The 13,119-nt window shown below is 40.8% G+C and overlaps 1 long non-coding RNA gene across 1 annotated transcript in view; it reads left to right on the forward strand.

Moving 5' to 3' along the window:
• Positions 1–713: 713 nt before the first annotated feature.
• LOC109321891 overlaps positions 714–13,119 on the forward strand; it is a 14,427-nt gene continuing 2,021 nt past the window's right edge. Inside the window, exon 1 of the long non-coding RNA XR_002104196.1 lies at positions 714–835. This is a non-coding gene — a long non-coding RNA (uncharacterized LOC109321891). The remainder of the gene's footprint in view (positions 836–13,119) is intronic.

The raw sequence follows: 13,119 nt of genomic DNA on the forward strand, positions 1-13,119 counted from the left end.
TTACAGTCTATGAAGCTATGACCTTGAGATCATTGCTTCTTGTTTTGTCATCTGCCACCAGTGAGAACAGTCAATCTCCATCCTCTTTTGAATCCTCCTTCGGGTAGTTGAAGGCTGCTATTAAATCCTGCTTCATTTCTTTCTTCCCTAGACTAATTAAGCCCAGTTCCCTCAGCCCGTCTCACAAATCATGTGTCTCAGCTCCCTCACCATTTTTGTTGCCTTTCAGTGGACTCTCCAATTTGTGCACATCCTTTCTGTAATGGGGGACCAAAACTGAACACCTTACTCCAGATGTGGCCTCACCAGTGCTGAATAGAGGGGAATAATCACTTCCTTTGACCTACTGGCAACATACATACCAATGCAGCCCAGTATGGCATTAGCCTTCTTGGCAACAAGGGAACACTGCTGTTTCATATTCAGCTTGTCGTCCACTGTAACCCCAGGTCCTTATCTGCAGAGCTGCTGCCCAGCCAGTGAACCCCCAGCCTGTACTCGTACATGGGATTGTTCTGTCCTAAGTGAAGGACTTTGCACTTGTCCTTATTAAACCTCATAAGATTCCATTTGGCACAATCCTCCAATTTATCAAGGTCACTCTGAATCCTAGCCCTGCCCTTATCTGCAAACTTGCTGAGGGTGCACTTTAAGCCATCTAGAATGCAGTCCTGGGAAAGAAAAGCAAAATAGCAATAAAGCAAAGCCATAGGAACAAAATGGGCTATAAAAGCTAAGTGATGTAATGAGATGAGAATCCACAGTCCCTGCTTAAACCATATTTAATACAATCTAGTTTGTAGATGATTTCTTGTTCTGCAAGTTCCCATTCAAAGTTTTTATTTCATTTTATTTTACTTTATTTTATGAGAACAGCAATTCTGAGGTCAGCAATGGAGATTGAAGTGTTTGTTCAGTAATGGGCTTTTGTGTCTTTCTGCACAGAAGTCAGATCTGTGTTCATTCATTTTTACATATAGACATCAGCCTATCTGTCTGATACAGACAGCAGAGAGCCATTGTGAGCAGAGCATGCCATATATAGCATTGACTGAGTTGCAAGTGAATGAACCTTGGATGTTGCATTCCTTGTTATTAGGTCCAGTAATTATGCGGTCTCTACCGATGCGATTTGTATTGATGTGCATCTGATGTAAGGCAGAGGGCATATAAGTCTTTGACTAAGCTAACGGATATCTCTGTTAGATGGATATTTCTCTGGAAGGGAGCAGGCTGTGGTTCAAGCCTGGACCCTTTCTGCCAATGGGGCACAAACTTCCCTATGGCTCTCTATCCAATTCATATTAATTAATTAAATGCAAGAGACAATTGCTCAGCTTTAACAAATGGGGGAGGAGGGACCAAATAATGGCATCAGATGTGTGGCATGATGCTTAGAGCACTGTGCTGTGAATCAGGCACATGCAGTCTCAAATGTCCTCTGAGTGAAAGTGGCCTAGAACCTGGACCTGTCTTTTCCTGAGCAAGTGCCATACTCACTCTGCTATTGTTGCTAACAGCCACTAGTCATATGCTTTTTGGGAGGTAAATTTTATTGCCTTATCTAAAAGACAGTGTATAGTGCACTGTGCATGGTCAGTGGTTGTGTGGATGCCTCCGTGTCCCCTCTGAAGGGGTAATAGTATCACAGACTGTGCACAAGTGCCAAAAATGCTACTGATGTGGCTGGAAAACTGTCATTTGTGTGAGTAAAGTGAAACATAATTCTGCCTTTAATGTTTAGTGTCTAAAACCTATTTCAGGGTTTTTTTTAATGGAATTGTTGACTTTTGCTGTAAGCTCTTATTGACATCAGACCACACATGCTTATATAACTTCTGTAAGGGGATAAGTAGAAGGGTGAAATCACCAGTATGTCCTTACCAAAGCTTTTAAGAGAACTGCTATATTTTTAAATAATTTAAAATGGCTCTCCTGGGGACAGCTGAACTTAATGCAGGTAAAGTAAGTTGCTTGTAGCTCAGTATTATATATGTTTAGTCAAGTGCTAGGTAGACCTTACTTTAGCAATTACTTTTTACTATACATCTTATTTTTGCATTCATCCTGAAAATTAATAATATTTATTGGCTTTACATCAAATTCTTGCACATCATTCTTTATTAGCTTGGTAGTACACATCAATATAATAAATACATAACCCTTGAAAATTTTAAGAGGGAATGTTCTATTAGAGGTTTCATTATCCCTCACATACACACTGATGTGGTCAGACAAACCAATTTACATTAGGCTTCACTAAAGCATTTCACCAATATATCTAAGCAGTCTCTAGAGTACTGACTCTTTTGGGCAGCAGCGAAGGACAAGCCACTGCACTCATGCAACTGGGTCATGCAGTTTCTACAGTTTTTTTTCCTTTAATTGAAAAGTTAGATTGTACATTCAGTCTGACCCAAGCATTAAAAAAGGACTCCCACTGGATCCCAGTGTGCATGATGGGTCAGACTTTCATTTTTGACTCACATTTGGCATCCCAATATGACATTAGGAATTCTAGAATAAAAAATAATATTAACAGTAATATGTACAAATATGATGACCTGGGGAAGATTCAGGATAGTTCCTGTAAAGGAAAATCGTACTTTACCAATCTATTGGAGTTCTTCAAGGTTTTGCTGAGGGTGCTGAGACAAGAGGGATTTTCAGAAAACTCTTGGCAAGGTCCCTCACCAAAGGCTTTTTAAAAAACTGAGTTGCCATGGGATTGTTCTTTGGGAAAGTTCTTTGATAGGCTGAGAGCTGGTTTAAAAGATAGAAGAAAAAGGATAGGGCTAAATGGTCATTTTTCAGGATGGAGAGAGGTCAAAAGTGGAGTTGTGCCTCCTCAAACTGTCCTGAACCAGATCTGTTCCACAGAACCATGTAATACAGCCCAAGAGGCGTCTCACACATGTAGAAACTTGTCAGTGGGGGAAAGATGGCAATTAACACTGCCCCTGCTTGCCCACTGTTAAATTTCTAAACCCTATGAGCCAGATAACATGGTCTTGGCCATGGGGCTGGACCTATGTTCAGGTGATAAGTTGAGCACCAATGATTAAGAGTGATTAATTATTTCTCATACCACCCCTGGCATCCACCATTACTGGTTTAATTTGGTGAAGGCCAGGGAGGGTATGGCAGAGGATTAATCGAACTCTGGACTGATCACTACCTCTGGTCTGATCATATATGCACATACACATGCATATACACATTTCACTGACTATTCTGTTTAATAGCTATTAATGGATCTATCATTCATGATTTTGTCTATTACCTTCCTGAACCAGTACTTTATGACCAGGTCACAAAATGCTTAGATGCAGGACTAGAGGTAGATGTCATTTTCTTAGATTTTAGGAAGGCCTTCGATACCATATCTCATCCCATTCTCATAAATAAATTCAGGGGCTGTGACTTAAATGCTTACATGGTCTGGTGGGTGGCAAATTGGCTTGGTGGGTCACTCCCAGAGAGGGGGAGTAGATGGGTCAGTATTGACCTAGAATGATGTGGGTAGTGGGGTCCCACAGGGTTCAGTGCTTGGTCCTGTACTCTTCAATGTCTCAATCAGTGACTTGATATGGGCATGAAGAGTACTCGGTCCAAGTTTGAAGATTATACTAAATTGTTGGGGAAAATGAACACTCTAGAGGGTAGGGAATGATTGCAGGCAGACCTGGACAGGTTGGAAAAGTGAGCAGAACACAATATGATGCAGTACAACAAGGATGAATTCAGAGTGCTGCCCCTAAGGCATAAAAATATCCAGCACACCTAATGTCTGGGGAATGACCTTCTCAGCAGCAAAGAAGCAGAAAAGGATCTTGGAGTCATTGTGGACTCCAAGATGAACATGAGTTATCAGTGTGATGGAATCATCAGAAAGCTAACTGCATTTTATCATGCATTAGCAGGTGCGTGACAAATAGAACCAAAGAGGTGATACTTCCCCTCTATGTGGCATTGGCAGACTGCAGTTTGAGTACTGTGTCCAGTTCTGGGCACCATACTTTAAGAAGTATGTGGATAACCTTGAGAGGGTCCAGAGGAGAGCCACTCAGATGATTAAGGGTTTACAGGCCAAGCCCTATGAGGAAAGACTAAGGGACCTGGACCTCTTCAGCTTCTGCAAGAGAAGGCTGAGAGGTGATCTTGTGGCCAGCTACAAATGCATTAGGGAGGCACAGCAAGGAATTGGAGATGCTCTGTTCACCAGGGTGCCTCTTGTGGTAACAAGGAACAATGGTCACAAACTGACAGAGAGCAGATTTAGGCTAGAAACCAGGAAAAAACTTCTTCATGGTAAGGGTGGCCAAAACTTGGAATGGGCTTCCAAGGGAGGTGGTGCTTTCTCCTACCTTGGTGGTCTTCAAGAGAGGGCTGGGTAGGCATCTGGCTGGGGTCAGACCCCAGAACTCTTTCCTGCCCAGGGCAGGGGGTCAGGCTCAATGATCTGTTGATATCCCTTCTGACCCTAGCATCTATGAACCTGTCTATATTATATACCTCTGCAACTTCCTGTGGGAATGAGTTGCACAAGTTAACTCTGCACTACTTTAAAAAAGTACTTTCTCCTGCTAGTTTTAAAGTTGGTGACAGATTGGGCTGTAACCCTGCACACTGTATCAGACCAATGGATTGGCTCTGACTAAGCCTGCCCCATTCAGCTGGCCCACAGGACAAAAGGTTGGGCAATACTGCTCTAGATACACCCTATTCTTATGCTCTCCCCCTAAAGTATCCTCTTCTGCCACTGTTGGATTCAGAATACTGGGCTAGGTGGACCATTGGTCTCACACATTAGCACTTCTAATGTCCAACTGTATTTATCTTGATCAGATATAAAGTAAAACTATAATTATTCAATAAACACATACACTTCCCAAGTGGCAGAAGACTTCATATAAGGATAACTGAGAACACAATCTTGAAACAATCCTCCGTTTAGTAGACTTGGGGTTTCTCATATAATATACATGGATACATGGATTGGATAACCTGGATTTAAATATCTTTAGTCAATGTTTAGCTTAAATAGTAAAGTAGTTGTCCACTAGTCAACTAAAGATATACACTAGAATTTAGGCAAAAATGGAAATAACAACATCCATAAAATTATTTTCTGTGCATTTCCAGTATTGACAAACTGGAAATCACAAAATATCTTTTCTTGGAAAACAGAAGGTTAGAATGTGTGATTGGCAAGACATTTTTAGTAATTTCCTTTACTCTTTTAGGCCTTCACTGCACATTATAGGTACTGAACAATTAATTGGTTAATTGTGCAATTATCTTAAGAACAGATGCACATGCAAAATACTTATGACATGATAATAAGCTCCAAACATCTATAAAGTTAGACCTTGAAAATGTGTAGTAACTTTATAGGTGGTTGTTATCAAGTTTTAATTTTCCTGTTTAGCAGGGTATCCCTGTGGCTCCCACAATCCGCCAGGCCCAGGGGTTTCATGTGCCCCCAAGCCTTAGGGATGTGTGGGGCACCTCTGTGGGTGGGATCCCCTTAGAGCTGAAAGGACTCCCAGCTGTGGTAACTGTCTTCTCACCAGTGAAGGGGAAGCCTAGAAGCAGGCTTCTCCTGAATTAGCAATAAGGTGCGATGGAACCTAATGTGCGATACTACAATTGCACCTCCTGCAATGCATATGTGGCGTGACAAAGGGCATGATTGTGTGGATTGCATGTGAGATCCCATTATGCTTTAACCTGCACCTGTAGAGGGGACCTTATGCAAACACATTGGATATTCCCATTCATAAATGTATCAAGCTTTATTCATTTTTTTGTGATCTCTCCTGTCCTTAATTTTGACCAATGCAATTAGGAAGAGGATCTATATGTTTATATGTTTCATAACCATTAAATAATTAATTACACTAGAGATATTAATATTAAGAAAACAGTGGAGAAAATAATTTCCTTCATTTAAAGCCTTTATTGATATAAAGGAAAGGTGGAGGTGTGGTGCTCTATGTCAAAGAGCAATACACATACTCAAAAAACAGCACGGGGTCAAAGGAAGGGCAGATTGAAGTACTCTGGGTACAAGGGGGTCAGGGGGAAAGGGACTTAATGGTGTGTGTCTACTACAGACCACCCAACCAGGGGGAAGAGTTGGACTGGGAATTCTCAGGTCAGCTTACAGAGACAATTAAGTCAAAGGATGCAGTCATCATGGGTGACCTAAACTACCCAGACATCTGCTGGGAGGAGCAGTCAGCTAGGTCTGAATGTTTATGTAGGTTCCTAGCCAAGATGCAGGACGTCCACCTAACCCAGGAGGTGCACAGTCCCAGCAGGGGGAATGCCTTGCTGGAGCTGTTCCTGGCCACAGGTGATGACCTGGTGAGGGGGCTGTGGGTTCTTGACCACCTGGGCAATAGTAACCATTGCCTACTGGAATTCACCATCCAGCACAGGATATCAAAGGTCTGTGGCAAGGCAGCAGTCCTGGATTTAAGGAGGGCCCATTTAAATGAATTAAGGAGATTAGCTGGGGAGGCACTGAGGCCCCGGGGGGAGGGGAGTTCAAGAAGAGTGGTCATTTCTTAAGGAGATGATCCTCCGAGCCGAAAGGGCAACAATCCCAATGTGAGTCAAAGAGGGCAAGAGTGCTCAAAATCCCCCATGGCTCACCAAAGGCATTCAGGATCATTTGAAAGCAAAAAAGGAGGCATACACACAGTGGAAGGGAGGGGCCATAACCAAGAAGGATTATAACTCCATTGCTTGAGACTGCAGGGAGTCTGTTAGGAAGGCTAAGGTGGACGTAGAACTAGGACTAGTGACCTGAAAAAAAGACAACAAGAAGTCCTTTTTAAAATAAATAGGGAGTAGAAAGCAGGCACCAGGAAACATGGGGCCCCTGCAGGGCATGCTTGGCAATCCGGTGGTTGCACCAGATGATAAAAATGACATCTTTAAAATTCTTTGCATCCATATTTCTAAGCAGAGACCAGCACATACCCCCCACCAGAACCACGGACAAACCACGGAGTGGCACAGCTGGGCCCAGCATCAGAGAGGACCGTATCAGGAAACTTCTGGTGGGATTGGACATCTTCAAACCGATGGGTCCAGATGATCTCCACCCAAGGGTGGCAGAGGACATTGCAGAAGCTTTGGCACAGCTCTACAAGCACTCATGGTAGTCTGGAGAAGTGCCAGAGGGTTGGAAAAGGGCCAATGTCATCCCCATTTTCAAAAAAGGGAGGAAGAAGGAACCAGGAAACTATAGGCCCATTAGTCTTACCTTGGTCCTGGGGAAGCTCTTTGAGAAAATTATCCAGAAGCACATCCATGAGGGACCAGCAGGGAAGATTATGCTCAGGGGCAACCAACATGGGTTCATTAGAGGCAAGTCCTCTCAGACCAATCTGGTGGCCTTCTACAACCAGGTCACAAAATTCTTGGACAGAGGTGTCGCGGTAGACTTGGTCTTTCTGGACTTTAGGAAGGCCTTTGACGCTGTCTCTCACCCCATTCTCTTCAAAAAATTAGGCGACTATAGCGTTGATGCGTACACAATCCAATGTGTCACAAATTGGCACAAATACCCAGAGAGTGGTGGTAGATGGGTCATTTTTGACCTGGAGGGATGCGGGCATTGGGATTCCCCTGGGCTCAGTCCTCGGGCCTGCGCTGTTCAACATCTTCATCAGCAACTTGGACAAGGGGGTGAAAAGCACCTTGTTCAAATTCACAGATGACACTAAGATGTGGGCATGTTAGAAGGAAAGAATAGGCTGCAATCAGACCTAGACAGGTTACAAGGGTGGTCAGATGAGGATGGGTTTCAATATTGACAAGTGCAAGGTTCTGCACCTGGGGAGGATGAACCAACAGCATACCTATAGGCTGGGGAACTCCTTTCTTGTTAGCACAGAGGCAGAAAAGGACCTTGGAGTCATTATTGATTCCAAGATGAACTTCAGATGGTCAGTAGGGCCAACCACTCCTTCTCATGCATCCACAGATGCATCTCGAGCAGGTCCAAGGAGGTGATCCTCCCCATCTATGCAACATTGGTCAGGCCACAGTTGGAGTACTGCATCCAGTTCTGGGTACCACACATCAGGAGGGATGTGGACAGCATCGAGAGGAGGGGCACTTGCATGATCAGGGGGCAGCAGGGCAGGCCTATGAGGAGAGGCTATGATACCTGAACCTGTTCAGCCTCCATAAGAGAAGGCCAAGAGGGGATCTGGTGGCCATCTATAAAGTGGCCAAGGGGGGCCAGCAGGCAATGGGAGAGTTCCTGTCCCTGCTATGAAACTATATCCCAGAGAAATAATAATAAAATAGTAATAATAGTAATAATAATAATAATAGTAATAATAATAATAATAATAATAATGCCTTGCAAAATATAGGTAAACGGAAGAAAAGAGTTCAGGATTCACTAATATTCAAAATTGTATACTGGAAAAAAGCCACATTCATTACTGAAACACAACATGTTACAGACTGATCACAGGAAAAATACTACTCATTTAGATCCAAGAAAGGAGTAGATCCTGGCACTGTAATTTGTCCCTATTTTGTAATTCAGTATCATTCCCATGATTTTTAGAATCCCAATTAGTTCCCAAAATAACCATGAAGCCATATATCAAAACAAAATAAGCATTGCAAATTTAGTTTTGTTCCTGTATCTTTAAATAGTAGGCTTATTTTTACTATTTGTATAGAAGAGGAGTGGTTAGGGACTGAGTATTTAATTTTTGTCTCTGATACTGATTATCATAGATACATTTAAGTAGACATTTTACCTGTTTTTCACAATATAAACATAATACAAATTAATATGACTCTCAGCAGTATAGTGACATTTAATTCACATTCAGAAAGTCTTTGGTATAAAAATAGTTTGAATTACTTCAATATTTAAGAGAGCTGTTTTTTACCTTAAAAAAGAAAGGAGGATAGATATTTGAGATACAATTCTAAGATAAAATAGAGTAATAAAGAAAAAATTGGTTGTAGGATAAGTTCCACCAACCAAAAGACTGTAATAGTTTAGGTACTAAAACATTCATATAAAAAAGAATGTTTAGGACACATTTTAAAAATAGTTTTAGCTATGTTAATCTTATAGTAGACAAACTATTTTAGATACTGTTATCAGTGAATTCTTAGAGTAGGTTACTGTCTATAGTTATGAAAGGTAAGCTTGTATAAAGGTTCATGTAACATTATGCATTGCTTTGGGAAGAAAACATGCAGCATGGAATTATTCCAATATGTGCAGTTGTGTTTGTAAGATCTTCCTAGATCTTTGGTCTTGTTTTCTTGTTCACCTACTCAACGTACAGTATATACTGCTTGAGCTTCTAACATGACTGCTATATTTTCTCCTTTTTTCACTCCAAGTCCAGGGCACTGATCACTATAAGATGGCATGAATTTGATGATATTACATTTTGTGAAACTAACTTAAATTCCATTTTTTCACAGTTTGGTGGATGAGGGGAATATGGACATAGTATGTCTGGATACCATCATATGCAACACACTTTAAATGCAGTCCCTCAAAGGTATCATCCTCCAAAGTAAGCTACAATGATGTAGGATAATTACTGTCACTAAGTGGATGCATAATTGGTTGAATAAATTCAAGCAAAGAGTACTGTAAATGGATTGATAAGACTTACAGGAAGTCTCAAGTGGTGATTCAGCGATGCAGTTTAGTATTTTTATTAAATTTTAGCACAGGTAGTCCATAAACACCATTTTAAGTAGCAATTTAGCACCTACTAATATATAGTGCAAACTATGCATGATATTAGTCTACAGTCAAAAGGCTCAGGATTTACCATATAGTTCATTGGCCAGGGCACCAGCAGAATCAAAAACATGTCAATTCATGAAGTTGAGCAGTAAACAGACAGCAGTGGCTCTGGGATTAGCAGGTCAGGTGTGGCACTGCCTTGAAGAGGATTTTATCTGTATTAGTGACTTGAGCTATCAGATTGTTGCTACCCTGACTTCAACTGGGGTATGCCAATTCCCTTGTTAGGAACAATGCTGGAGGTTCCTGGATAGAGGGTTTTACCCTTCTGCTCAGGGTCAGATCAGTCAACATATTTGGGGTCAGGAAGGAATTTTACCCCATAGATTGGTATGGACCATGGGGTGGGCTCTTTGAGAAACCTGGGACCTCTTGAGCTTATATAGACAGTATTTGATAGAAGCAGGATATTAACAGACAAGGTTTCCCTGTTTTACCTGTGGTAGATTAGTGTGTTGAGTCTATGTGTCAAGACTGAAGGAAATCATGTGTACAGTTAAAATTATGGTTGTATGGGATGGTCTGGATAGGGATGATCCTGCTTCAGGTAAGGGTTTCAACTAGATGACCTCTGGTGGTCCCTTTCAGACCTACTTCCCCATGACTATGCATCTGTGACTTCAACAGCTCAGCACTACTCAGCATGTGTGTGTGTGTATGTGTGTGTGTGTGTGTGTACTTCAGATATCCCCCACAAAAGAATCCAGGTGCTAATTAGCTCCTACCTCATGATGGGAACTGTAGCTAACTGTGACTTGAAGACATTTCAGTGCTTCAGGGGACTTAATTTAATTAGCACCAATACATATCTCATTCAGATAGGTTGCACTAACTTGTCCTTGTTGTAGGGTCCCATCAACATGTTTGCCCAATATGGGCCATGTGCTTTATAATCATACTCATGCTGGTTACATTCAATCAATGTCATAGCTGTTTTCCATTACCTAGCACGTGCTGCTTTTAGCAGTAGCTCAAATATAGTAAATAAATTTAATCCAGTTTTCTTGTATGTGAATGTAAGACAAGGGGCTTTTTTGCCCCAGGCTGATTGGCTAAAGAACCTTGTCTTATAGTCTAGTAAATAGAGCAAATGTCAGCCAATCGTTTCCAATAATTTGAAGAAGTATTTTTCTGCCGATGAGACCATTCCTATGGTGGACCTACTATCCCTGGAGCTGTACTGTGGCCTAGGGTATACATGGTCAGCAAGAGTATGAAGTCTTCTGAGCACCACCTGAGGAACGATCTCTCCAACAATTCTTAAAAGTGAAATGCCATGATATTTATTGCAGTCACTGTAGACACCTTTATTCTTATATTTAAGAAATAATTTTATGCACAACACAAGAGATGATAGGATCACTCTTTATGGTTCTGGGTACATGTTACATGATGTACATGCTCAATGTTATGCACTTACCATGAAACAAATGTAGAATAACTCTCAAGATCATGAGTTATACAACGACACTGAAGAAAGTTTGGAGAACACAGTAGGATATAGAATTTCAATATAAAATACTACTTTTTTGTTTTCTTAGGATTCCAACTATCAGAGATCAGCAATGGTTAAAGAAACTAGGCATGTTTTGTTTGGAGAAAAGGCATTCCACTGGGAGCATGATAGCATTTTCAAATATTTCAAGTCTTGTCTAAAGAAGATGGATACACTTTCTACTTCCAGAGAGGACAGAAGAAGAGGCAAAGTGTTTAAACTACAGGACAAAAAGATTTAGATCACCTGTCAGAAAATACTTCCTCTTGGAAAAAGTAAGACAATAAAACAAGTTGCTTAGCAAACTTTTGGAATTTTCTTCAATTTCTAGATACCTTGAATGTTTGCAAGATGAGGTTTGACAGGTATCTATTTATTGCAGTATTTCATTAGATGATTGGACTGAAAAACTCCCATGGTCCCTTTCAATCTTAAAATGCAAAAGAAGATGTAGGAGTGAGGGAAGACTGTATGAAATATAAAGTAGGAGTGGGGAAAGTTGTAACAAACAGGAAATCAGCACAGATGAAAAACTGGTACAGTTAAAAATGCTAAAAATATTTTGATGATATCATCAATATTCTTAAAATTCTTATGTTGCCCTCTCATGGGAATAAATGGCTGGAGACCTTTTTAGTTTCTTCCTCTAAGCCAATATTCTAAGCCAAACCTGGCTTCTAATATTCTTTTTTCTTCTGCACAATTCTGTGCATGATGGATGTTATTTGTAGAGGAGTACACTTGTGTAGATCCCCTTTTAGAACCCTTGTCTTCCATTACACCATCTTGGCAATATATTTCATAAAGGTTTATGAGAGAGGATTTATTTGAGCAGTATTTTTCCCTTGAAAGTTCATAACATAATTAATATAGAATATTACTTTTTGTGTTCTTTGGATGTTAATGACCAGAGATCAATCACAGACTAGCTCAAGAATTTCCATTAGGAATGCTGAAGACTCAGGAAAACAGTGTATCTTCTAAATAGATCAATCACAAGTCTAGCCCTTCAGGATAGACTTTTGTTGGACATAAATCCAACAAATTGATTGATGGAAAAATAACAGTATATTTCTTCAAAAGAAAAAAATTATTTAAATCCAGCAGCTTAACTTTCACCTGGTATAAAACAACATAATTCCGCTGAGGTCAAAAGTGCAAGGGAAGTTTACATATAAAAGGGTTCTACTCCATTTTTAAAAAATTCATATCATTATGGAGTATGAGAACTAGAATGTGACAATGAGAAGCCTCATGTAAACTTGTGTGAGATACCAAATATAATCTGTAAATGGCTGTATGTATTAGTTTGAAAAATCCAAAATACTCTTAGGAAAATTTCTATGAATATTTGTAAGCATGTGTGCCTTTTCCAAATATCTCATAAGTTTTTATGTTTCATGGGTATCATAGACATTAGAGCTGGAAGGGTCCTCATCAGATCATTGGGTCCAGCTCTCTGCCCAAGTGCAGGAAGTTGGCTAGGGTCCAAGGATCCCAGCAAGATAAATGTCCAAATGTTTCTAACAAGTGTCCAGAGTAGGTGCTTGCATCACCTTGGGTGGGGGAGGGCGGTCTGTTCCAGGCCTTGGGGGCTCAGAGAGTAACTAAGTTCTTCATTATGTCCAGCCTAAAAAGGTCTATCAGGAGTTTGTAACCATTGGAACTTGTCATCCCTTGCGGTGCTCTGGAGAACAGGCATTCCCCCAGATCCTGATGCACACCCTTTATGTACTTATAAGCTTCCACCAGATGTTCATCTTGTGGTCAATCATGACCACCAAGTCTCTTTCCGTCATGGTGCTAG

This window comes from Crocodylus porosus, unplaced genomic scaffold, assembly GCF_001723895.1.
Source record: "Crocodylus porosus isolate Cpor-Errol unplaced genomic scaffold, CroPor_comp1, whole genome shotgun sequence".
Lineage (NCBI taxonomy): Eukaryota > Metazoa > Chordata > Crocodylia > Crocodylidae > Crocodylus > Crocodylus porosus.